Genomic DNA, 24,785 nt, shown 5'->3' with positions numbered 1-24,785 from the left:
GGCCTCTCTCGTTGCGGAGCACAGGCTCCGGACGCGCAGGCTCAGTGGCCATGGCTCACGGGCCCAGCCGCTCCGCGGCATGTGGGATCTTCCCGGACCAGGGCACGAACCCGTGTCCCCTGCATCGGCAGGCGGACTCTCAACCACTGCACCACCAGGGAAGCCCCCATCATACCCATTCTGTATCAATTTACTTTAGAATTGAAATTTTCTTTTTGTGTAATGCCATTAGAGAAACCAAGAGAGCTTAGTGGTTTGTTTTCGATTTGCGGGGGGGGGGGGGGTAAAAAGATATTGAATCAGCTTTTGCTGTTTAATAAACCATTCCAAAACTTGGTGGCTCAAAACACAGCCCGTTATTTAGCTCACCATTCTGTGGTTTGGCCGCTGGGGCTGGGTTCCGCGACGTGATGGGCCTGGCTTCTGCTGGGCTCACTCTTGCACCTGCAGTCAGCTGGCGCATAATGGAATCTTTCACATATCAGATGGTTGGCTGACCGTTGATTGGCTGTGGCTACAGGGGTGTCTGGGCTGTGTGAGTCTCAACATTTGGCAGGTTAGCCTGGTTTTCTTTACGTGGTAAGTTGCGGGGTTCTGTGAAGCGGTGAGGGAGGGCAAGCTTTAAGGCTTAAGTACTTTTCAGATCTCTTGCGTTATGTTTGCTGTTATCCCACTGGCCACAGCAAGTTACAAGGGAGCTGAACTCCCAAGGGTGGAGAAAGACTCCACCCCTTTGTGGGAGGAGCTGTAAAATTATACTGCGATGTCATGAATACAAGGAGGAAAAGAATTTGTGGCCATTTTTGCAGTCTGCTACAGATATTCTGAGGACTTCAGATCTTGGTTCAGTGGATATTGTCTCCCTTTTGAAATACACGTAGAATCTACCGCCACTTTTCACTTCTGGTGCTACCTCTTAGTTCAGTCCATGATCACCTTTTGCCTCCTTACAGGTCCCTTGCTTCCACCCTTGCCCCCTGTGCTCTACACAGCAGCCAGAGCAAACTTTTCGAATAAAAGTCAGATCATGTTCAAAACCTTCCATTCACCTCCTATCTCTTTCAGAATAAAATTTAAATTCCTTACTAAGGCTGCAATACTACACGATACAGCCGTTTCTCTGACCTCATCTTACATCACTCTTCTCCTCACTCATCCTATCCTATCCAGCTACACTTCCCTTCTGGCTGTTTCTCAGATACACTAAACGTGCTCCTGTCTCAAGGCTTTGCGTTTGCTGTTTTCTCTGCCAGATATCCTGCATGGCTCCCTCCTTCACTTCTTTTAGGTTTCTTTTATGTGTCACCTTCTCAGAGAGGCCTTCACTGGTATCCCTACGTATAATAACAGTCTTTCCTAACAATCTCTGGCTGGCTTTATTTTACTCCCTAGCACTTACCACCACCTGACGTGTTTTTCTCTCTCCTCCAGTTAGAACGTAAGCTCCTTGAGGGCTGCAACTGAGTGTTTATCCACAGTGACTAGAACAGTGCCTGGTGCAGGGTATATGCACCCTGAGCCTCAGTGGAATGACTGTTAAGTGAAATTCATCACCTGGTCTCAGTGGTGGCTCTTCCCTAGAGCTGGTGATACTTGTGTCCTATCGTTGCTGGGCTAGAGGCAACGCCGCTCCTCCCCTTGCCCAGTGCTCAGCTGGACTGGTGTAATGATATTTAATGAAGTTTTTATCCTATTTCCCTTAGAAATTTTTAAACAATTTAGGGTTACTGGTTTTTGGATCATTTTTCTTTATAAATGTCTATCTTCATGGACTCAGAAATGTAATTATTCTATTTTATCCTGATGGCTTAGGTAAATACATAAATACTTATTTGTGTTTTTTTGCAGAGGGTGGCACACAGCAAACTATCTGGGCTAGACGTGGAGGCTCAGTTGTTGTGGTGTTAATACCTTCTTCTTGTACTCTTGAAATTCCTTCAGTCCCCAAGCCCCTTTTTCTTAGGCCTGTATACCAAATTCAGGTCCTACTGGGCTAGGCTTCCCTTGAGCTTTAGCTAACCCAGGCATAGGGTTGCTGTCCTTCAAGTGTAATTTGTCTCTCAAATGGCTTTGCTGTAGCTGCCTCTCAGGCCTTGAATCTGAATTGTTAGTCCACAGGAGTTTACCATCTGCAGGTATGTGTTTGTAACATAGAGTCAAACCTCTAATTTGGAATAATGAGATGGGACGGGAATGAGTAGGAGGAAGGGCAGTCTGGCTTAGTGAAGCCTCCAAATCACAGAATACTTGAAGACAATTATATGATTTCTAAATTATAATGTATATTATAGACTAATATGTAACTGAGACATAATGAGCTGTGCGAGCAGCAGTATGGAAATATTCACAATTCACAACAGGCCTACAGAATAAGCTAAGAATGGTGAGCAGCAAAGTCTTTGTGAGGGTTATTTGACTCAGAATTTGAAGGCTAATCCAAAGAACCTGAAGAATCATAAATTTCCTGAAAGCTTTGATTTGAAAAAGTTACTGATTTTTGTATAGAGCGTTCCCAATTAGTGAAGACCTGAAAGTATGCAGGTACAGATGGACTTGTACTTGATCATAATCACATTCTTCAAGTTTAAAGTGGAAATTTGGAAGAGAAGGAGCTGTGACAGGTGGTCTCACTGCCTCAACTTCCTTCCTTGGAAGTTCAGGTAATCCTCTGTGGAAACATCTTCTCCCATCCTAGAAAGTGGGTGGATATGTATTAATTTCTGTTGCCCCAAAGCTGGTTGAGTTAGGAAGTTGGAAAGCAAAACAAGAGGAATTTAAAAATAATTTAGTGGAAAGAGAGTGCTCATAAATGGCAGCAGGGACTGGGGGACTGTTCTGGTCTCTAGCTTCTTTTTTTTTTTTTTTTTTTTTGTGGTATGCGGGCCTCTCACTGTTGTGGCCTCTCCCGTTGCAGAGCACAGGCTCCGGACGCACAGGGTCAGCGGCCATGGCTCACGGGCCCAGCCGCTCCGCGGCATGTGGGATCTTCCCGGACCAGGGCACGAACCCATGTCCCCTGCATCGGCAGGCGGACTTTCAACCACTGCGCCACCAGGGAAGCCCATGGTCTCTGGCTTCTTATGATGGTATGGACAGGGTTAAGAACATGCACTTTGGAGACAGGCTAAGGTTTTAGTCCAGATTTTGCCATTTACTGTTTGAGTGATCTTAAATTATTGAACCTCTCTACATCTCAGTTTCCTTTGTCATAATGGGGATGCTGATAGAACCTATATTTTAGATTTTTTGTAAGGAATAGTGAGGTTAATGTATGCAAAAGGCTTAGTACTAGAAAAGGCACATAATATATACTCAGGAAATGTTAGCTAATATATAGAGAAGGCATACTTTTTCAAGAATTCAGAAAAATGATGGTACCAGAAGGGCTTAAAAATGGGCACGAGGACACAGTCTTTTGTGACGTTTTGGCCCCTATGAAAATATTGAATATGTGCAGTTAGTTTGTGAGAGGGACAGAGCGAGCGGTGACAGGGAGAGGGAAGGGGTTGTCATAGCATTCACAAGGCCTGCAGCTGGGGTGGGTAGCCAGTGGTTTAGCAAGGAATGGGCAGGGACTTTGACGTGTGCAAAGTGGCTCCATAGAGAGGCGTGTGAGGTTGTGTGAGGAGAGAAAAGCATATGTGTGGTAGTGGGGGCAGAGAGCTACCGGGGCAGGAGGAGAGCACTGGTGTGTATAGGAGTGTGTTGGGGACCGGGTGGGAGGGCAGGGAGTGGAGTAAGGACTTGCAGGCTTCAATCTGGCAATTACATTTGATGGCAAAGGCATTTAGGAGCCATTCAAGCTAGGCGTCTACAAGGAGGGATGATACAAACTAAGGCTCTCCTGTTGGTATAAGATGGATCAGTAGGGTAAAGCTCAAATTTATCCACTGAGGTGCCTCTAGGCATAAGAGAATTGCCCTGCCACAATCCTGCAATTTCTTTGAATTCTTTTTTTTTACTTTACAAATTCAGAGATTTTTGCATTCCATAATATATTAGCTTCTTTTCATTCTAAAAATTGGTGTTTTTAGTAAAGTTTATGGCTCCAGGGAGATGTGCCATGTTTATCCTATGGCTTCTAGAAGACACTCGGGCTGCCCTCCTTGGATCAGTCCAGGAGCAAGATAATTAGTAAGTAGGGTATTTGGAATGCGAGGGCCAAGGGCCTTTAGGAGGGCTTCACACTCAACAGCCTGCAGGCAGGCAGGCCGGGTCCCTCATTATTCTTCCAGGCCTTGTAGGCCCCAAATCCTTTCTGTAAGGCATCTAGAGAGTTTTTGAAAGCCTACTAACAGTGCTTTAGTGCTTACTACTTCCCCACCTTTTTTTTTTCTTCTCTTCCCATGGCCGAAAATACCCAGCCTTTTTCTTACTGCTTTTTTCAAGAAATTTTATTGAGATATAACTTACATACTGTGCAGTTCTCCCATTTAAAGTGTTCAATTCAGTGTTTAGTGTGTTCACAGAGTTGTGCAACCATTACCGCTGTCTAATGTTGGAACATTTTTGTTCCTCCTAAAAGAAACTGTATCCATTATCAGTTATTCCTCATTTTCCTGCTCCCACCCCTGCCACCCCTAGTCCTTGGCAACCATAATCTACTTTCTGTGTATAGGTTTGCCTATTCTATTCACATAAATGGAATCGTATGTTATGTGGTCCTTTGTGACTGACTTCTTTCATTTAGCATGTTTCCAAGGTTCCTAATGTTGTGACATGTATCTGCTTCATTCCTTTCTATGGTTGATCATATTCCATTGTAACACGTTTTACTTATCCATTTGTCAGTTGATGAACATTTGGATTGTTTCCATTTTGTGGCTATTACGAGTAACGCTGTGTTTTTGTGTGGACATGTTCTCAGTTTTCTTGGGTAAATACTTTAGGCATAGAATTACTGGGTCATATTGTAATTCTGTGTTTAACTTTTTGAGGAGTTGCCAAACTGTTTTTCACAGTGGTATGCCATTTTGCATTTCCATTAGCAATGTATAAGGGATCTGATTTTTCTACATCCTTGGCAACACTTGTTATTCTTTTGTCTTTTTGATTAGCGCCATCCTATTGGGTGTGATTTGTATTTTCCTGATGGCTCATGATGTTTAGCATCTTTTCATGTGCTTATTGGTCATTTGTGCATATTCTTTGGAGAAATTTTTGTTCAAATCATTTGCCCATTTTTGGTTTGTCTTTTTGTTATCGAGTTGCGAGAGTTCCTTTAATATTCTGAGCGCAATTTTCTTATCAGATACATGATTTGTAAATATTTTCTCCCATACTGTGGGTTGCCTTTCACTTTTTTGATAGTGTCTTTTGAAGCAGAACAGTTTTTCATCTTGATGAAGTCCCATTTATCTCATTTTTTCTTTTATTGAATTGTGCTTTTCTTCCTGCTTTTTTTTTTTAAATTTCCTCCTTTTAAAAAAATATTTATTTATTTGGTTGCACTGGGTCTTAGTTGCGACAGGCGGACTCCTTAGTTGTGGCATGCGAACTCTTAGTTGTGGCATGCGAACTCTTAGTTGTGGCATGCGAACACTTAGTTATGGCATGCATGTGGGATCTAGTTCCCTGACTGGGGATGGAACCCGGGCTGCCTGCAATGAGAGCACGGAGTCTTAACCACTGTGCCACCAGGGAAGTCCCTCTTCCTGCTTTATAATCCCAAGCTATTCTGTGGAATGTTGGGATAGGAACAAGAGAACCTGGGTTTTAGTCACTTTTACCACTAATGAACTGATTGACAGTGCGCAAGTCATTGTCTGTTTGCCCTGCTTACACCACTCTGTCGTCCACAAAAGAGATCTTTTTCTAAAAACTCCATGCTGATCATGTCACTTCCCTCTTCAGAAATGTCTGTCTGTTTTGTATTGTCCATAAAGGATAAAATCTAAATACTTAAGTTTGACATTTAAAGCTGGCCCTCTGTTTCTTTAGCACAACCTTTCTAGACATGCCGAGTATCTCACCAATGTTTAAACCTATGCTGAATATCTCACCTATGTTGTACTCTTTTCCTACTTCATGACTCTCTGCTTGTGCTTTTTTTCTTGACTAAGAAATCTTTCCCCATCTCCTGTTCCTCTTTATGTAGTAAACTCCCTACTTAGTCTTTCAACGTCTAGGGCAAATATTCATTGTTGTGCCCATGCGGTGCCTGGTACATAGTACATGCTTAATAAGTAATTGTTGAATGAATGAACCACTATATTTTCTTGAAAGCCTTGCCAGGCTTTTTATACAAAATTGTTAGTTCCTATTTTGGATTTCTAGAGTATATGCTTTTTTATGTCTGTGATAATACTCCCACACAGTTTTGTAATTTGTTTGTAATATTTTTCTCTTCCACCCAGTGATACTTTGGGAAGCAGGTGATATGTCCATTATGTTCCCAGCTAAGTTTCTGGCATGTGCAGCAGGATAGTATAGTGATCAGTAAATGTTGCCTGTGAATGGATGAGTTTCTCTGGGGAACTCTGTAAATTAAAGAGGGGATATAGATTGTTGATTCTCAGCTTTCAGAAACCAGGTTAGAGAAAGATTATAAAGCGGATGTAAAAGGATGTGAGGAGTTAAATCCTCAGCAAAAGATATTCCGTCAAACTTTGACAGAGACTGTTTGGAGACAGGCTGACTCCACGGACACAGCCTCCCTTGCCTGGTCTTTTGAGAGTGGGGAAAGATTTGGGGGGGAGAGTGAATGGAAAGAGTGTGTGAGGAGGTGGTTATAATTACGGTTGCATAGTCCCCACTGTTTATGTGGATTTCCTCAATTTTAAAGTAGTTACTACTGAGTTTAATTATCTTTTTAACCTTAGGGATGTAAAGCTGTTTTTGGCATCTTTAGAAACTTCCTTGGGAGTAACCAGATTACGTGATCCTGCTAATGCTATAATAAGATCTTTTCCAGCTCTAAGATTTCATGGTTCAAGACTTTGTCTTACCCATGAAATATTTCTTGATTACTTTAGTCCTCAATGATCTCTGTCTTCTTCTTTTTTTTGCGGTACGCGGACCTCTCACTGTTGTGGCCTCTCCTGTTGCGGAGCGCAGGCTCCAGACGTACAGGCTCAGTGGCCATGGTTCTTGCCAAGAAAACACGAGGGCTGTTTGGTGAAATCAGAACTTTGAAGTTTATAATGTATACAGTGTGTCTGGGTCTCCCAAGTGGCTACCCAGGTAGTGTGATAGGAATAATCCATACCTGTAGCTGATTTTTCATTTGGAAGAAAAAAAAAATTTGGAAGTAGCTCATACTCCCTGGCTGTTTACCCAGATTTCATTTCTGAGTAATGAACTTATGTTTTCAAATTTGGGACTCAGGACCCTGGCATGTGATTTTGGTGCTGCATGCTAAATCAGAACTTCAAAGAGTTTTTCTGTTTTGTTTTGTTTTTAAAAACAGGGCGATGCCCTTCCTAGTAAAGCAGAATTTTTTTGTTTGTTTGAGTCGATTGGGGTTTTTCCAAATGTTTTCCCTTGCAATCTGCTATTAATAAGGGCTTTCAAGGCACTCATACAATTCTCACAGTTTCATTATACCTAAGAAGAGAGAGACTATTTATGATTGTCATATCATTTGCAAATATTTTCTCCTGTTCCGTAGGTTGTCCTTTTGATTTGTTGATGGTTTCCTTTGCTTTGCAAAATCTCTTAAGTTTAATTAGCTTCCATTTGTTTATTTTGGCTTTTGTTTCCTTTGCCTTAGGAGACAGATCCAAAGAAATCTTGCTATGTTTTATGTTAAAGGGTGTTCTGCCTATGTTTTCTTCTAGGAGTTTTATGAATTCCAGTCTTACATTTAGGTGTTTAATCTATTTTGAGTTTATTTTTGTATATGGTATAAGAAAATATTCTAATTTAATTTTTTTACATGTAGCTTTTCAGTTTTCCCAGCACTGGTTATTGAAGAGACTGTCTTTTCCCCATTGTATATTCTTGCCTCCTTTCTCATAGATTGACCACAAATGTGTGGGTTTATCTCTGGGTCCTCTGTTCTGTTCCCTAGATCTATGTGTCTGTTTTTGTGCCAGTACCATAATGTTTTGATTACTGTAGCTTTGTAGTATAGTCTGAAGTCAAGGAGTGTGATACCTTCAGCTCTGCTCTTTCTCAGGATTGCTTTGGCTATTTGGGCTCTTTTGTGTTTCCATACTACTTTCACATTTTCACCTTACTACTAGCTTTGTATGTGATTGATTTACTACCTTCACTGTGTTTTTGCCTTTACCAGTGAGCTTTTTCCTTTTATAATCTTCATGTTCTAGTTGTGGCCTTTTCTTTTTTGCTTAGAGAAGTCCCTTTAACATTTCTTATAAAGCTGGTTTGGTGGTGCTGAGCTCTTTCAGCTTTTGCTTGTATGTAAAACTTTTGATCTCTCCATCAAATCTGAATGAAATTTTTTGTTTGTAAATTTTTACCTTTCATCATTTTACATATATCATGCCACTCCCTTCTGGCCTGCAGAGTTTCTGCTGAAAAGTCAGCTGATAGCCTTCTGGAAGTTCCCTTGTACATAACTTGTTGTTTTTCCCTTGCTGCTTTTAATATTCTCTTTATCTTTATTTTTTGCCATTTTAATTACAGTGTGTCTTGGTGTGGTCCCCTTTGGATTGATCTGTTTTTTGTGACTCTGTGCTTCCTGAGCCTGAATGTCTGTTTCCTTTCCCAGGTTAGGGAAGTTTTCAGCTATTGTGTCTTCAAATACGTTCTCTGCCCCTTTCTCTCTCTCTTCTCTTTTTGGGACCCCTGTAATGCGAGTGTTAGTACACTTGATGTTATCTCAGAGGTCTCTTAAACTGTCCTGGTTTCTTTTTATTCTTTTTTCTGTTCAGCTTCAGTGATTTCTAGTGCTCTGTCTTCCAGCTTGCTGATTCATTCGTCTGTATCATTTAATCTACTGTTGATTCCTTCTAGTTTCTTAAAAAAATTTTCAGTTACTGTATTCTTCATCTCTGGTTCTTCTTTATATTTTCTAACTCTTCTTTAAAAACTTCTAACTTCTCACTCTGCTCACCCATTCTTCTTCCAAGTTCTTTGATTATCTTTACCATCATTACCTTGAACTCTTTACTGGGTAGGTTGCCTATCTCCACTTCAATTAGCTCTTCTTTTGGGGTTTTATCTTGTTCCTTCATTTGCAGCATATTCCTCTGTCACTTCATTTTGCCCATTTTGCTGTTTTTATTTCTATGCGTCTGGTAGGTTGATTATGTTTCTTTCTTTTTTTTTTTTTTTGATTATGTTTCTTCACCTTAGAGAAGTGGTCTTTTGTAGGAGACGTCCTATGAGTGCCAGCACCCCACTTCCCTCTGGTCACCAGGGCTATATGCTCTAGGAGTGCCCCTATGTAGGCTGCATGGGTCCTTCTGTTGTGGTGGGCTGACTGCTATGGGCAATCTGGTAGGTGTGGCTGGCCCCCAGCCCAGTTGGTTGCCAGACCTTGCCTTGTGTGGAGGCTGCTGGCCACTGGTTGGCAAGGCCAGGTCATGAGGTAGCTGTCTGCGGAACCCCAGGGCGGGTCCCACAGCTAATGCTGGCTCACTGGTAGGCAGAACAGGGTTCTGGAGTGAGTGGTTACAGGACCAGTGTTCCTGGATCTAGTGTAGGCCTGCTGGTGGGTGGGGCCAGTTCTTGTCATGGCTGCTTGGGGGTTTCGGGGTGTTTCAAAGCTGGTGCTGGTCTGCTGGTGAGTGGGGCTGGATCCTGGGGTGACTGGCTGAGGAGTTTAAGGTATTTCAGAGCTGGTGTTTACCTGCTGGTGGGTGGGGCCGGGTTCTGGGGTCTCTGGCTGCAGGGCCTTGGAGGTTCCAAAGCTGGTATCAGCCCACTAGTGGGTGTGGCTGCTGGCTGATGGGCCCAAGGTGTCCCAGAGCTGGTGTTGGTCTGCTGGTGGACAGGACCAGGGCCCTGGGGATCCTAGGGCTTTTGTCAGCCTGCTGGCATGTTGCATGGGTCCTGATATGTCAGTCTGTGGGGCTGCGGTGGTCCTGGGGCTGGTGCCTGCCCACTGGTACGTGAGGTTGGTCCCGGTCTAGTGCTGACCTTCTAGTAGGTGGAGCCAGGTCCCAGAGTCTCTGACTGTAAGCCTGGGGGTCCCGGAATTGGTGTGTTGCTGATGGGCGGGGCTGAGGCCCAGTGAGTCTTGGGGTTGGTACCTGCCCACTGGTGGTGGGGCCAGGTCCAGGGGTTCCTGGGGCTGATGCCTGCTCACTGGTGGGTAGAGCTGCGTCCTGGGCCCTCTGGTGAACAGGGCCCTGTCCTGGGGTAGCTGTGGTTTCAGGGGGTTTTAAGGCAGCCTGCCTGCTGGTGGGTGGGACTGTGTCCCTGCGCATCTAGTTGCTTGGCCTGAGACTTCCCAGTACTGGTGCTGACAGTCTGATAGGCGGGTCCAGATCCCCAGTGCTAATAAGCTAGAGGGAGGATTCCAAAATGTCGCTTGCCGACACCAGTGTCCACATGGTTGAACAAGCTCCCAATAATGGTTGCTGCCAGGGTTTGATGTCCCCAGGGGGAGCTCCAGTTGCCTCCTGCGTCTCTGGGAGATTCTCCAAGATCAGCAGGTGGGTTTGACCCAGGCTCCTTTCAAATGACTGCCTCTGCCCTGGGTCCCAGAGCATGTGAGATTTTGTATGTGCTTTTTAAGAGTGGAGTCTCTTATTTCCCACAGCCCTCTGGGTCTTGTGAAAGTCAGTCCCACTGGTATTCAAAGCCGGACGTTCTGGGGGCTTGTCTGCTGCAGGATCCCCGGAGCTGGGGAGCCCGATGTGGGGCTCAGACCTGTTGCTGCTTGTGCAGAACCTCTGCAGTTGTAATTATCCTCCTGCTTGTGAATTGCCCACTCAAGGGTATGGGTTCGGACTATATGGGTTCTGACTATACCACAACCCTGCCCCTCCTACCCATCTCATTGTGGCTCTTTCTTTGTATCTTCAGTTGTAGAAGATCTTTTCTGCTAGATTCTGGTCTTTCTTATCAATAGTTGCTCTGTATGTAGCTGCCATTTTGGTGTACTTGTGGGAGGAGGTGAGCTCAGGATCTTCCTGCTCTGCCATCTTGCCCAAGCTCCTTGAGTATGTAATTCTTGATGTATGGGGTGTACTGCTTATTGGACCATTCCCATATATTGGGCTGCCTTACTAGCATACCTTTCATGGCTCCCACGTACAGCTTTGCAGATTTTACACTCACTGCATAATGTACAACCTTTTAATATAAAAAATTGTCCATTCTCTTGTTAAGATTTTCAGTTCCTTGGAAGTAGGAATAATCTTAGATTTTTATGTTCTCCATAGCACCCAGTTAATTGTTTATATTCAGCTTATTTGTTCTAATATTTTTATCAATTTCATATAGCAAATATGGTGGTACTATTTTATCTTTTATTTAGGAAAGAACTGTACTAACAGAAATGATTTAAGATTAGTCACAGAGTCTTAAATTTGATGAAAGTTCTTTTTTAATTTTTAGAGTTCTTTTGCCACCAGCGCTTCATTTCCATTATAATTTAGAATGTGATGAGTAATGTTTTAATAACCATTAAAATTAAAGTACTATTGATTGAATATTATCTTTTGGAATATACAGCTGCTAAAGGAGATTTTGACCTAACAATTCCAGTTAGAAGCCTTGAGCTAAGTTTTTCTGAACCTCCCCCCACCACCCTCCAAATGTACAGATTGTTCCTCTGTGAATAGTTGAATGTGTTTTTTGGTCTTCTTCTGAAAAAGAAAAAAGGAAACTTTTTCAAAGTTATAAAAGTCATGCATATATCATTATAGAAAATACAGATGAACATTATAGAAGGACATAAAAATAATCACCTATTCTCAGCTCCAGAGATGATTACCATTTCAAACATTTTGTTGTATGTTCTTCAGGCTTTTTGGAGGGGAGGGGGTGACTCTGTGTATGGGCTCATGGTCTTGAAAATAATTCTGAATTTATTTATTTACTTATTTTAAAATTTATTTATTTTTACTTATTTATTTTTGGCTGCGTTGGGTCTTTGTTACTGTGCACAGGCTTTCTCTAGTTGTGACGAGCGGGGGCTACTCTTTGTTGCAGTGCGCGGGCTTCTCATTGCGGTGGCTTCTCCTGTTGCGGAGCACGGGATCTAGGTGCGTGAACTTCAGTAGTTGTGGCACGTGGGCTCAGTGGTTGTGGCTCACGGGCTGTAGAGCGCAGGCTCAGTAGTTGTGGCGAATGGGCTTTGTTGCTCCACGGCATATGGGATCTTCCTGGACCAGGACTCAAACCCGTGTCCCCTGCATTGGCAGGCGGATTCTTAACCACTGCGCCGCCAGGGAAGCCCCTGAATTTATTTTTAAATTAACCCTACATTTTTTTGGGAAGGGCTAATTCTATCTTATCCACGACTGTGAGTAATTTATATTAATTTGCCTTTTTTATCAAGTTACATCAAGTAATTGACTTAGCTAAATAGTAGTATATCTCTTGGTCAGATCAGTGCTTGTTGAGCAACAAGACTGAAATATAAAGAACATAAAGCAGTGCTACTAGAATATTAGGTCGTATGTCCTCTGCTTCATTCGACTACCCATTTTGGGAACCACTGACTTTTTTTTAATATTGGAAACTGAGCCAGAACATTTTTGCTTGTAGTTTGAGGAAGGAGAGTACTCATGCTCAGCTTCTCTGCATTTTGGAGTATGATGATTTATGACATAATGTGTACATTTCTCCAGTTCCCTTCTCACCCTTCCGTCTTCCTGGCAGAAGGAATCCAGATAACTGCTGACTAATGCCAATACAAGGATTTCTTGTATTCATAGAGGGAGTATGGGGGAGTGGAAGAGAACAGGCCTTGGTGATTTGCTGCTTTCTACCTGTGTATGACCCTTGGCAAGAACTTAACCCTTTTGAGTCATAGTTAACTCATCCATTAGAGTCCTTGCTCCAGTGGTCATCTCTGCTGTTATCCTGGCTGTCTTTCCTCACCTTACGTTTCATTTGGTTCTCATGGCAGGTGAGGGAGTGAGGAGGATGGGTGTTATCATCCTCATAATTTAGATAAGGGAAGTTGCAGGTGGTAGGAGGCAGTCCCAGCACCTCATGCCTCTAGCTCTGGTACCTTCTACTTTATGCTGTGTTGATGCTTCCATTAAAGACAACAACAACAACAACAACAACAAACCCAGAACTTAAAATAATTTTAGATTTAAAGTTGCAAAAACAGAGAATTCAAATTGCTTCCCTAATAGTAACAATTTACATAACTGTCATCTCCATTTTTTTCTACTGAATATGGTTCAGTTTTGAATATATTTCACCACCATCTTTTCTTTTTTAAACAGCTTTATTGAGATAAACAGTTGGCCCTCCCTATCCTCAGGTTCCAAATCTGCGGATTCAACCAACCGTGGATTGAAAATATTCAGGAAACAAAAATTTCAGGATGCTCCAAAACGCACAACTTGAATTTACTTCATGCTAGCAACTATTTACATAGCATTTACATTGTATTTACAACTATTTACATAGCCATTTACATTACGTATTATAAGTAATCTAGAAATGATTTGAAGTTATAAGGGACAATGTGCATAGGTTATATGCAAATACTATGCCATATATGCAAATACTATGCCATTTTACATAAGGGACTTAAGCACCTTAGGATTTTGGTATGTGGGTGGGGTATGTGTCCTAAAACCAATTCCCTGAGGATACTGTGGGATGACTATTATATGCATACCATACAGTTTACCCGTTTAAAGTATACAGTTCACTAGTTATTTAGTATATTCACAGATTTGTGTAACTATCACCACAGAATAATTTTAGAACATTTTTTTAAAAAAATTATTTATTTATTTATTTTGGGCTGTGTTGGGTCTTTGTTGCTGAGCGCGGGCTTTCTCTAGTTGCGGTTAGCGGGGGCTACTCTTCGTTGCGATGCACAGGCTTCTCATTGTGGTGGCTTCTCTTGTGGTGGAGCATGGGCACTAGGCACGCAGGCTTCAGTAGCTGTGGCACATGGGCTCAAGAGCGCAGGCTCAGTAGCTGCGGCGCATGGGCTTAGTTGCTCCGCGGCATGTGGGATCTTCCTGGACCAGGGCTCGAACTCGTGTCCCTGCATTGGCAGGCGGATTCTTAACCACTGTGCCACCAGGGAAGTCCCTAGAACATTTTTATCACCTCAAAAAATAACCCTATATCCATTAGCAGTCACTGTCCATTCCTTTCTCTACCCCTTCCCCCAGCCCCGGGCAACCACTAATCTACTTTCTGTCTCTCTAGATTTGTCTAGATATTCTGGGCATTTCATGTAAATTTTCCACCATCTTTGTGTCTTGTTAGCATTTCCTATACAGACTCTAGAGCTACACTTTCTGAGTTTAAATCCCTTACTAGCATCTGACCGTGAGCTCATCATTTAATTTGTCTCTGCCTTGTTTTTTTAGTTTGTAAACTGTAAGATAATGATAGTACCTACGTATGGGGTTTTTTGATATTTATTTATTTATTTGGTTGTGCCGGGTCTTCGTTGTGGCAGGCGGGCTCTTTGTTGCATCTTGCCAGCTCCTTAGTTGCGGCAGGCGGGCTCCTTAGTTGTGGCATGTGAACTCTTAGTTGCGGCATGCATGTGGGATCTAGTTCCCTGGCCAGGCATCGAACCTGGGCTGCCTGTGTTGGGAGCGCGGAGTCTTAACCACTGTGCCACCAGGGAAGTCCCCCTGACATGTGGGGTTTTAAAAATTAAATGAGTTAACATGTGGAAGGCACTTAAAATTGTATCTGTCCCCAATAAGTACTCTGTAAATTTTAGCTGTTGTTATTGTGCTACGACCTGTCATATTTCTGATTAGTTCATTTTGAAGTTTCTTTATTAGTATTTATTGTTTCTGTGTTGTTAACAGCTAACCTTAAAGTTTATAAAAATTATTCAGGTCAGTTTTAGTATTGTGTCCTAACTCCAGAGTTTAGAATTTAGTCATTGTAAACTGTTTCCTGTCACAGAGACTTAGTTGGTTTAAAAAAAAAAAAAAAAAACCTGCAGCATTTGGCAGTATAATTATGCATCTTCATTTGGCACCTTGATGTGTTTATTTGAATGGGAGATGATGCACCCATCTGATTTAGTTAAAGTAAAGTAAATCTAGGTCATTGGTTTCTGAAAACCAAATTGGACTTCGTTAAAGTAAATTTGTTTCTTGAAAAGTTGCATTTGAAACTGGTTTTTTGGACACATTTGTTTTTCATATGTTCTTATAAGAAAAACTCCCAGTGCCCAAAAAACATATCCACCACCACCACTTCCATAGATGGGTAAACTCTGAGGCTCAATTTAAATGATCTGCAGGATAGTAAAATGAAGTGTGAGAAAGTCTGTTTAAAGTAGTTATCGTTGTCAAGATAATTTTCAATATAAATGCAAATCAGATCTAGATTAGGCCAAGTGAGAGGGATTGTGAAATACCAGATAAGACCCTAGAGATGCTGCACTAGGAACCAGAAATTCTGGGACTACGACTTGCTATCAGTTGTCAGCTGAGCAACCTGGAGCATGCCACTTATGTACTTGAGTTTTCTCATCTGTAAAATGAGACAGTGGGTCCAGGATAGATGGTCTCTTGGGACTCATCCAGAGCAAAAATTCTTTGGTTTATTTCTCATTTGCAATAAACAAGATACTACCAAACATCGATCAATTCTCTGTGCATTAGTAAGGGAAGGATAGGGCAGAGAAGTCACTATATCTGTGTTTTTATTGCTCTTTCCCCCATTCTTATCATTACTACCACAGCTGTTCTAGTTTCATGGTGAGGTGGCTGTTTTATAATTTGTATTTATGCATTTCTGCCATGTGTATTTGTCTCTTTCACAAGCAGCTCTGACTTGTGATACCTTCAAAATCTTATTAAGATTATAGTTACAGATGGTCTGGCGGGGCAGTGTAGCTCAGGACTAAAATCAACCTTCCCTCGGTGGTGGTAGAAATGGAAGCTGCCTTGTCCTGTGTTCCAGGGTGTCCTGAAGCCTTTTTATGAGTAATTGCATTTCTTAAAAATTGCCTATGAAGTAAATGCTTGTATGTAAATGATTTTTGTGACTAATTTTGATTTTAAATTTGGAATTGTAGTTTTAGAGGGAAAAAGCATATTCATACCTAACACAATAAATTGTCACTTCAGATTCCAAATACTGTAGAGATCTATACTCTTTGTAACTAGGCGGTTTTCTATTTCATATTCCCTGCCAGTGGTTCCCAACTGTGGGCTTTAAAAGATGAGCGATATGTAGTTATTGTAAGGGGTTCAGTCATCTATGCAAACCCCTAAGCTGCTGACTAAATAAATAGGCCTCGGGCATAAATGTACTAGTGTTTTTCAGATGTATATAGGTGCTTGTGATTAATAAAGCACAAGTTTTTTAAAAAACATGTACTGAATTCAGAAAAATCTTTTGTCCTTGTATTTTCTTTAATGATATTAATGATACAATCACTAGCATGTAGAGATCCACAGACACTTAAAACCCTTCCAAAGGTTCATGTACGTAAGCTTGAAAAACATTCTTGTCTAAAACCATGTCAAGAAGGTAGTGAAATGGTCAGCTGAACCCACCTGATATAGATTTGTTGAGAAACATGTATATATTAAGTAGTTTCTGTTTTAAGTAAAACTTAATTTAAGCAAGCTTTTGCCTTTTCACTTAATAAAACCCACATTATTTCTCTCTTTAATGGATTTAGGGCATTTGGTCTCAAGACAAAAAGTCAAACATTCAAATAGCCCCTCAAGACTTGGTTGATCCTAACTAAAAAAAGCTATCTAACTTATAAGGGAAAGATATTAACTTCATTTCTAAGATGATTATTTTGTTGACTGAATTGGTATCATGCTTAAAATAAGACATTAGCTATAGAAACTGAATTCAATTATTGCCAAAGGTTCACTAAATGTATTATCTTCTCCTAGGTGAATAAGGAAATGAGATTTATTGATATTTGTGACAAAAGAAATATGAACAATAGAGATGTGATACCAGGTGTTGCCACTAAAATGAGTGTGTTTCTGGCCATGAAAGGAGCAGTGTTCTATGACAGCTTGCAGCAAGCATTGAGTTACTTTCCAGTTTCTGGGTAAACTTTGAGCAGCCTCAATGTGTTTCTACCCAGTTACTTACCCTGTACTCTGTTAGTTACCTTTGGAGAGTGAAGCGCTATGGTTTATCTAGAGATGGTGCTTGTCAAGAAAGAAAAGCATTGTGACCTTTTGATGTGGACTCAAGTTTTATGAAATCCCATGGAGCCAATCTTCAGATCCAGGGTTCTAATTGAATAAAGACCTTCAAAGTTCTTTTGTCATATTGTTCTTTAAATGGAAAGGAAATAGTATCACACTCATACTTATGCATCTCTGTGTAAAATATTTAGAAATGGTATCGTATGGATGTAGTATATTTGTGATAAATGCCGGAATAAAGGTTAAAATGTCTTGGAAAAATGGGAAAGCTTAAGCAGGAGGAAATACAGTTTATTTTTATAATTTGGAATATTCCATTTAAAAGCAGTTAAACTGGTTAGAACTGAGGTAGAGGGAGGGGTGCTAGGATGGTTTAAAGGCCATAGCTATTACGGTGAGTGCCTGACATTTTGTTTTGAACTGTGTCTTCTCGTTTATTGTAGAACCAGAAATTTTCTACTGTGCACCCAGAGAAAATAGTTTGTTATTTAAGTCTAGAATTGAGGTTTTAATTTTTATTAATCATCAGGTCTGTCAGTCCTTCACACGTTTGACTTTGGTTATTCATTGGAGATTTAAGTAGGAAAGGAAAAGCCACATCATTAAGTATTGATCATTTAGATCAATAAATTGAAAAAGACAATTAGAATCAAATTTAAATTTGACCGCCTAAGATCAGAGTCTGCTAAATTAAACAATAAAACATTTATTAAACTTTCATAAAAATTAAAAAAAATTCTGCTAAATTAAACTACTTCTTTCTGGATATGTTCTTAATTGTCAACTGGTTATGGTTCAGGAGGGCAGCTTGATGAGGTTTCTTACCTCTTTGAAGCTGGTTTGGCAAATTGAATTAAGCCTATATGACTTGCTTTGAAGGCATAACAATGTCAGCATAATGTTGGTGAACAAACAGTGGACACCAGTACATCCCAGTGTGTGATATAGAATTATCCACAAAGCTTGATTTATCAAAGAAGTGACACACAGAAAAAAACAGTTTTTAGGCCTTAAATTTGAAAAATGAAGATAGCCCAAGTCTAATTTTAAGTCTGTGTCTTGAAAATTACTGTTAATGGCTTAAAAAAGGACACACTTGTCGAAAAAATGAAAACAAGTTGGTGTATATTCTTTCAGATTTTTTTCTTTGTCTGCATCTACACAAATATATACATGTTTATTTTTACAAACATGAGACCATACTCTTTCTCTCTCTCTCTATATATATATATTTCTTTGTACATTTATTTTCCACTTAACAGTTTGTCTTATTGTTGCTTTTTTAAAGAAAAATAGGTATACAGTCTTCCAAGGTGTGAATATACAGTAATTTATTTAAAACTATTTTCTTATTGACATTTGAAGTATTTCTAATTTGTTGCTGTTGTAAACAGTGCTATGGGAACTGCTTAATGCATACCTCTCCTCGTGCAGAGGTGAGCACATCTGTAGGATAGATTCCTAGAAGTGGAATTTTGAGTAAAAAAGTTTGGTAGATGCTGCCAAATTGCTTTGTAAGTAGCAATTTACATTCCTAGAAGGGTATCTGAGAATACCTGTTTTCCTACAGTTCCTGGATGTTCTCAGTCCTGTTAATTTTTTGGTAATTATATGGGTCACAAAGTGGTACCTTATTTATTTATTTTTAAAAATACTTGGAGACTTTTTTTCCCTCTTGTTTCTTTTTTTTTAATTTAATTAATTAATTTATTTTTGGCTGCTTTGGGTCTTCGTTGCTGTGCACAGGCTTTCTCTAGTTGTGGCGAGTGGGGGCTACTCTTCGTTGGTGGCTTCTCTTGTTGTGGAGCACAGGCTCTAGGCATACAGGCTTCAGTAGTTGTGGCATGCGGGCTCAGTAGTTGTGGCTCGCAGGCTCTAGAGCGCAGGCTCAGTAGTTGTGGTGCACGGGCTTAGTTGCTCCACGGCATGTGGGATCTTCCCGGACCAGGGCTTGAACCCGTGTCCCCTGCATTGGCAGGCATATTCTTAACCACTGCGCCATCAGGGAAGCCCTCCCTCATTTCTTTTATTTATCTATTTATCTATCTACTTATTTATTTATTTTTGGCTGCTTTGGGTCTTCATTACTGTGCACGGGCTTTCTCTAGTTGTGGCGAGCGGAGGCTACTCTTTGTTGTGGCACGCGGGCTTCTCATTGCAGTGGCTTCTCTTGTTGCGGAGCGTGGGCTCTAGGCGTGCGGGCTTCAGTAGTTGTGGCACGTGGGTTCAGTAGCTGTGGCTCACGGGCTCTAGAGCGCAGGCTCAGTAGTTGTGGCACATGGGCTTAGTTGCTCCGTGGCATGTGGGATCTTCCCAGAACAGGGCTCAAACCCACAGGCAGATTCTTTTTTTTTTTTTGCGGTACGCGGGCCTCTCACTGTTGCGGCCTCTCTGTTGCGGAGAACAGGCTCCGGATGCGCAGGCTCAGCGGCCATGGCTCACGGGCCCAGCCGCTCCGCGGCATGTGGGATCTTCCCAGACTGGGGCATGAACCCGTGTCCCCTGCATCGGCAGGCGGACTCTCAACCACTGTGCCACCAGGGAAGCCCCACAGGCAGATTCTTAACCACAGCACCACCAGGGAAGTCCGTGGTACCTTATTTTTATTTAAAACTATAGTAAAAAAAATAACAATCTGAGTTTAGGTGTTGGAACATCATGTCTTCTGAATAATTATTGTTGGTTAATCTAATAAAGAAAAATGTTTACAAACTAAATTAGTTACTGAGGCAGGAAGCTTCACTTACACTGTAGTTGAAGAACCTTGTGTCATGTGAAGCTCGGCTGGTTCCGATCCCTAGAGTACTTCATTAAGTTGTTATCCTTCATGTTTGGTCATATCTGAAACTTCGTCAGAAGTATTTCTTACGAGGTACACGAGACCAGCTGTTTGAGTACAACTTAAAACCCTACGTACAGAGAAAGCTGCCTTTGATATGGCGGCTACTGCAGCTTTTTCCAGGTGCTTTTGCTCTCTACCAGTGATTCTTGGCCAGGGGCATTTTTTGTCTCCCAGGGGACGTTTGACAATGTCTGGAGACCTATTTGGTTGTCACAGCTCGTGGTGGGGGTGTGTGGGAAGGAGATTACTACGGTATCTAGTGGGGAGAGAGGCCACGGATGCTGCTAAGTATCCTACAATTCACAGAACATCGCCCTCATTAAAGAATTCTCTGGCCCCAAGTACCAATAGTGTGAGATTGAGAAACCCAGCTCTACACAATGAAGTTAGGATGTTTAGCCTTAACAACTATTTGATTCCTTTTCTTAAACTGTACCCCCACTTCTTGCAGCTTCATGCCAGGTCTATCTTTAATATGTCAGGATTCCTTACTTAGAGTGACTGGCTGGTGGGTGACTCTATGGCTACCCTTAGCTACCTTTCGGGACTTTGTTAGAATTTCTAGCTTCTTCCTGTTTTGTTCAGACGTAGAGACAGGAAGAGTTAAGTAGAGCTTGACAACATAAAGCCTGGTATAAAGAGTCGACTTCTGAGTTCTAGTGAGGACTCTGGTAATTTCTGCCTTGGAATTGGCTATTATTATTTTGCTATTATTTTCCACTCAAATGGAGAAGTAAAACAAATACTCCCCCTCCCCAAACAAAAGAACAAAACCCCAAAACCCAACCAAACAAAAAACTCCCAACAAACAAAAACAAAACACCTGGTGAACAAGGAGAGCCTAAAGTAATTATCTTTATCTCACATTTCAAGTTTGTACTTGACTTGGGCTAGCATAAAAGAAAACTAACTGGTATGACTGTCCTGAGGACATTTCCAGTGAAGAGGCTGGGAGAGTCCAAAAGAATGTTTTGAGTCATCAGATCCTTTTAAAATGCCAGATTCTTTCAGTGGGGTTAATTTAAACCTGTTGTGACCCTTTAAAAAATCTTCACAAGAGGCCTCAGAGTCGTGACAACATGGAATACTGCTTGTTTAGTGGAAGTCTTTCTAAAGGGCACCTTTATATTTGGCCACATTTCTTACATTATTAACCATCACGTAAGAGAAAAACAGATAGGAATTTTGGGGTCCTCAACAGGAAAGAACAGTTGCTTAGGGTAGAGATTCTCATGAAGTACATTTCCTTTTGAATAAGAAGGAAGCTCTCCCATTGGGAAATAAGGTATATTCTTCTTTCTTCCTTTTCCCTGACAGTTTAGGTTTAGGCTAAGTGTATGAAGTGTCTATCAAGGTGTGAAAATTCAGTGTGCTGTTTATTTAAGGTTTGCCTGCAATTCTTGTTCAGAGGTAGTAAGCTGTAAGTCAGGTTACTGAAGAACAGAGAATGGTTGGGTTTCTTTTGTGACCACAGAGTAGAAAGGTTCTGGGCTATTCCAGGTCCAAGGGAATGGGGAAAGTTTTCCCCTTTGTTTTTTGTTGTATCAATTTGTCTCTTTTTCTTTTGCTGTGGTTAGTTAAGTGCTTCCCCCCTTAAAATAGGATGCAAACCTCAAAGTGAGCCACATGCATAATTTAAAATTTTCTAGTAGCCAGATTTTAAAAAAAGGAAAAAGAAACAGGTGAAATCAATTTTAATAATGTTTTCTTTAACTCGTTATCTAAAATACTATTTTAATATGTAGCTGTTATAAAAATGAGTTATTTCTTTCTTCATACTCAGTCTTTGAAATCTCATGTGTATTTTATATTTATAGCACACCTCACTTAGGACTAGTCATATTTCAAATGCTCAATAGCTACATGTGGGCTACCATATTGGACTGAACAGTTTTTTTTTAAAACTGAAGTATGATTGACAAATAAAAGTTATATGCATAATTAAAGTGTACAATGTGCTATTTCGATACATGTGTGCATTGTGAAATTACCAGTCAGGCTAATTAACATATTCATCACCTCACATAGTTACTGGTTTTGTGTGTATGTGTGAGTGTGTGTGTGTGTGTGTGTGTGTGTGTGTGTGTGAGAGAGAGAGAGAGAGAGAGAGAGAGAGAGAGAGAGAGAGAGAGAGAGATGAGAACACTTGAGATCTATTCTTTTAGAAAATTTCAGGCATACACTATTATTAACTGTAGTCACTATTTTACATATATTAGACCTCCAGGAACTTACTCATCTTATAGCTGGAAGTTTGTTCTCTTTGACCAACATCTCGCCATTTTTTCCACCCCCTGGACAGCACAGTTTTAGTTGATCTGTTTCAACTCTGTAAGAATTTTTATTACTTATTAGTTACAGGGCATTCAGACAAAGGCAGTCATATACTAACACATATAATTTAAGAAAAAAAACGTAACCACTCTTGTTTAGGATACTCCAAATGTGTCTGTCATGTTTCAGCATTGTAGCTGATGGCATAAATTGGCCTGGATTTCACTGTGTTTGCGGCTGTGCAGTTTTCCTGTGACGGGTAGTCTTTAAAACCAGTTGTAAAGCTGAGAAAAGCGTCATCTAAGGAAAAAATGACTTCTACTTGAATTAAATTTTAATGTACTGTGATAGAAACATTCTAAACCTCAGTGTCCTCAGGAACTTGTTGATAATTAAAATTAAGAATTTTGGTATTTGGTAACCAGCATTGAGTGTGGTACTGTAGTACAAATCCATAAAGAAGAAAATGGATTCTGCCTTTATTAAGACTTTACAAATTGAAGATAGGACTCAGTTGGACTTAAACTTACACTTCTGTAAATGAACTCTGAGTTTTGAGACATATAATTTGTCCTGGATAAGGGTATGTGAAAGGCAGTGGCCCTTTAAAAGTGAATCAACAATATTTTATGCTCATCTTTTACTTTCCGAATACTCTACAGTGAGCTTGTTCTATTTTTATAATCAGAAACAGCGCCCCCCCCCAAAAAAGGGGAAAAAAACCTAGAAGGGAAAAGAAGCACAAAAACAAAAAACCAAAACCACCAGTAGTACACAAAAGTGAGGACGTTTGAAGACCTGGTTCTAATCCTGGTTTTGTTGTTAATCATCTATATCATTTGGGGCAAGTCAGTTAACGTCTTTGAGTCTTTATTTCTTCACCTGTAAAACCAGAAATTAAGTTGATTAGCTTCTTTAGAAGGAATATGTAGCCTGAAGAGAGTCTTGAGAATTCCTTCTGAAGTCATACACTGAATGAATGTTTATTAAGTGCCTCCTAAGTGCCATGCAGTGTCCTTTAGCTCTGAAGAATTTGGAAAACATTGTCCTAAGTAGTAGTGGTGATGGTTGAGATGGGAGTAGAAAGGAGTAATGAAGGACAAAAATGAGGACAAATAATAGAAAAAAAGTGAGTATGTACATAGTATTGTATAAATTTAAAAGTACTTTTTTGTTTAGTATCTCATTTAACACCATTTCATGTTTTGGAGACATGGGAGAATATACGGAAGTAGTTGGGACCGTGTAAAAGGTAAATAAATAAGAGGAAATTATTAAGAAAACCTTGAGTACTATAATAAAGCAGTATTTGGAATAATCTGAGAAAAGAATATTTTGACTGAATCTGAGAGAAGAATTAAGAAAAAATGATTGTGTTGAGCTGACAAGTGTGAGGATGGAACCCTGAAATTAAGTGTTGTTGAGTTTTAGAAATAACAGGAAGGGTTCTTTGGGATAGTAAATATAGAGAGAGTATACAGTTGAGTTTATTACTGAGTTTAAAGAGTTTTGAAAGCTGAATGACCAACTGGTGAAGTAGAAAGGATTAAAATTACAAATTTGTTAAGACCCTCAAAACATAGTCCTCCCAGGTTCATATAGTAGTCTCTGAAATGCTTTTCAGAAACCACTCGATTGATTTCTAAACGCCTATATCCTTGGCACCGACCCTGTCCACTTATCCACATTTAACCACTGTGCTTCCCTTCTGCTTTTTTTTCAAATTAATTAATTAATTTTTTAAAGTTTGTTTATTTATTTATGGCTGTGTTGGGTCTTCGTTGCTGTGAGCGGGCTTTCTCTAGTTGTGGCGAGCAGGGGCTACTCTTGGTTACGGTGTGTGGGCTTCTCATTACGGTGGTTTCTCGTTGTGGAACACGGGCTCTAGGTGCGCGGGCTTCAGTAGTTGTGGCACACGGGCTCAGTAGTTGTGGCTCGCGGGCTCTAGAGCTCAGGCTCAGTAGTTGTGGCGCACGGGCTTAGTTGCTCTGTGACCTGTAGGATCTTTCTGGACCAGGGCTTGAACCCGTGTCCCCTGCATTGGTAGGTGGATTCTTTAGCACTGTGCCACCAGGGAAGTCCCCCTTCTGATTTTTAACCATTTTCAAGCCCCTTTTCTTCTTCAAATGACTAAGCTGAAAAAGAAAATCATCTGTTGCTCTGGAGAAAGACCAGACATTTGAGAGAGGCAGGATAAATGGTTTTAATTGTTTAATTATTTTAATTCCAAGTCTGATTTCCTTGTGGAATATATCACTTTTCTCTTATTTTAAAATTTCGTAACAACTTGAGCTAATATTTATTTTCACTTTCAAGTCATATATTTAGTTGGTGGCATTATGGAAACTGAGGCAATGTGTTAAAATACTTAGGATACTGGTTTTGTATTACTTTTCTGAATGAATAACTTGCTTCTCAAAGAGCCGGGGTACCCGTGCAGCTTTGTGGGTAGCTGT

General features: G+C 40.7%; 1 protein-coding gene across 4 annotated transcripts in view; it reads left to right on the top strand.

The window, feature by feature from the left end:
• The window catches only part of PPP2R5E (protein phosphatase 2 regulatory subunit B'epsilon), a 161,213-nt gene that overhangs the window by 21,965 nt on the left and 114,463 nt on the right, over positions 1–24,785 (top strand). The gene's annotated exons all lie outside the window — the stretch shown is intronic.

The sequence above is a fragment of the Aethalodelphis obliquidens genome, unplaced genomic scaffold, assembly GCF_003676395.1.
Source record: "Aethalodelphis obliquidens isolate GAN/ISIS:26980383/991018 unplaced genomic scaffold, ASM367639v1 scaffold10, whole genome shotgun sequence".
In the NCBI taxonomy this organism is placed as follows: Eukaryota; Metazoa; Chordata; class Mammalia; order Artiodactyla; family Delphinidae; genus Aethalodelphis; species Aethalodelphis obliquidens.
Note: the sequence above shows the minus strand (reverse complement) of the source record. Positions and strands in the feature narration are given on the sequence as shown.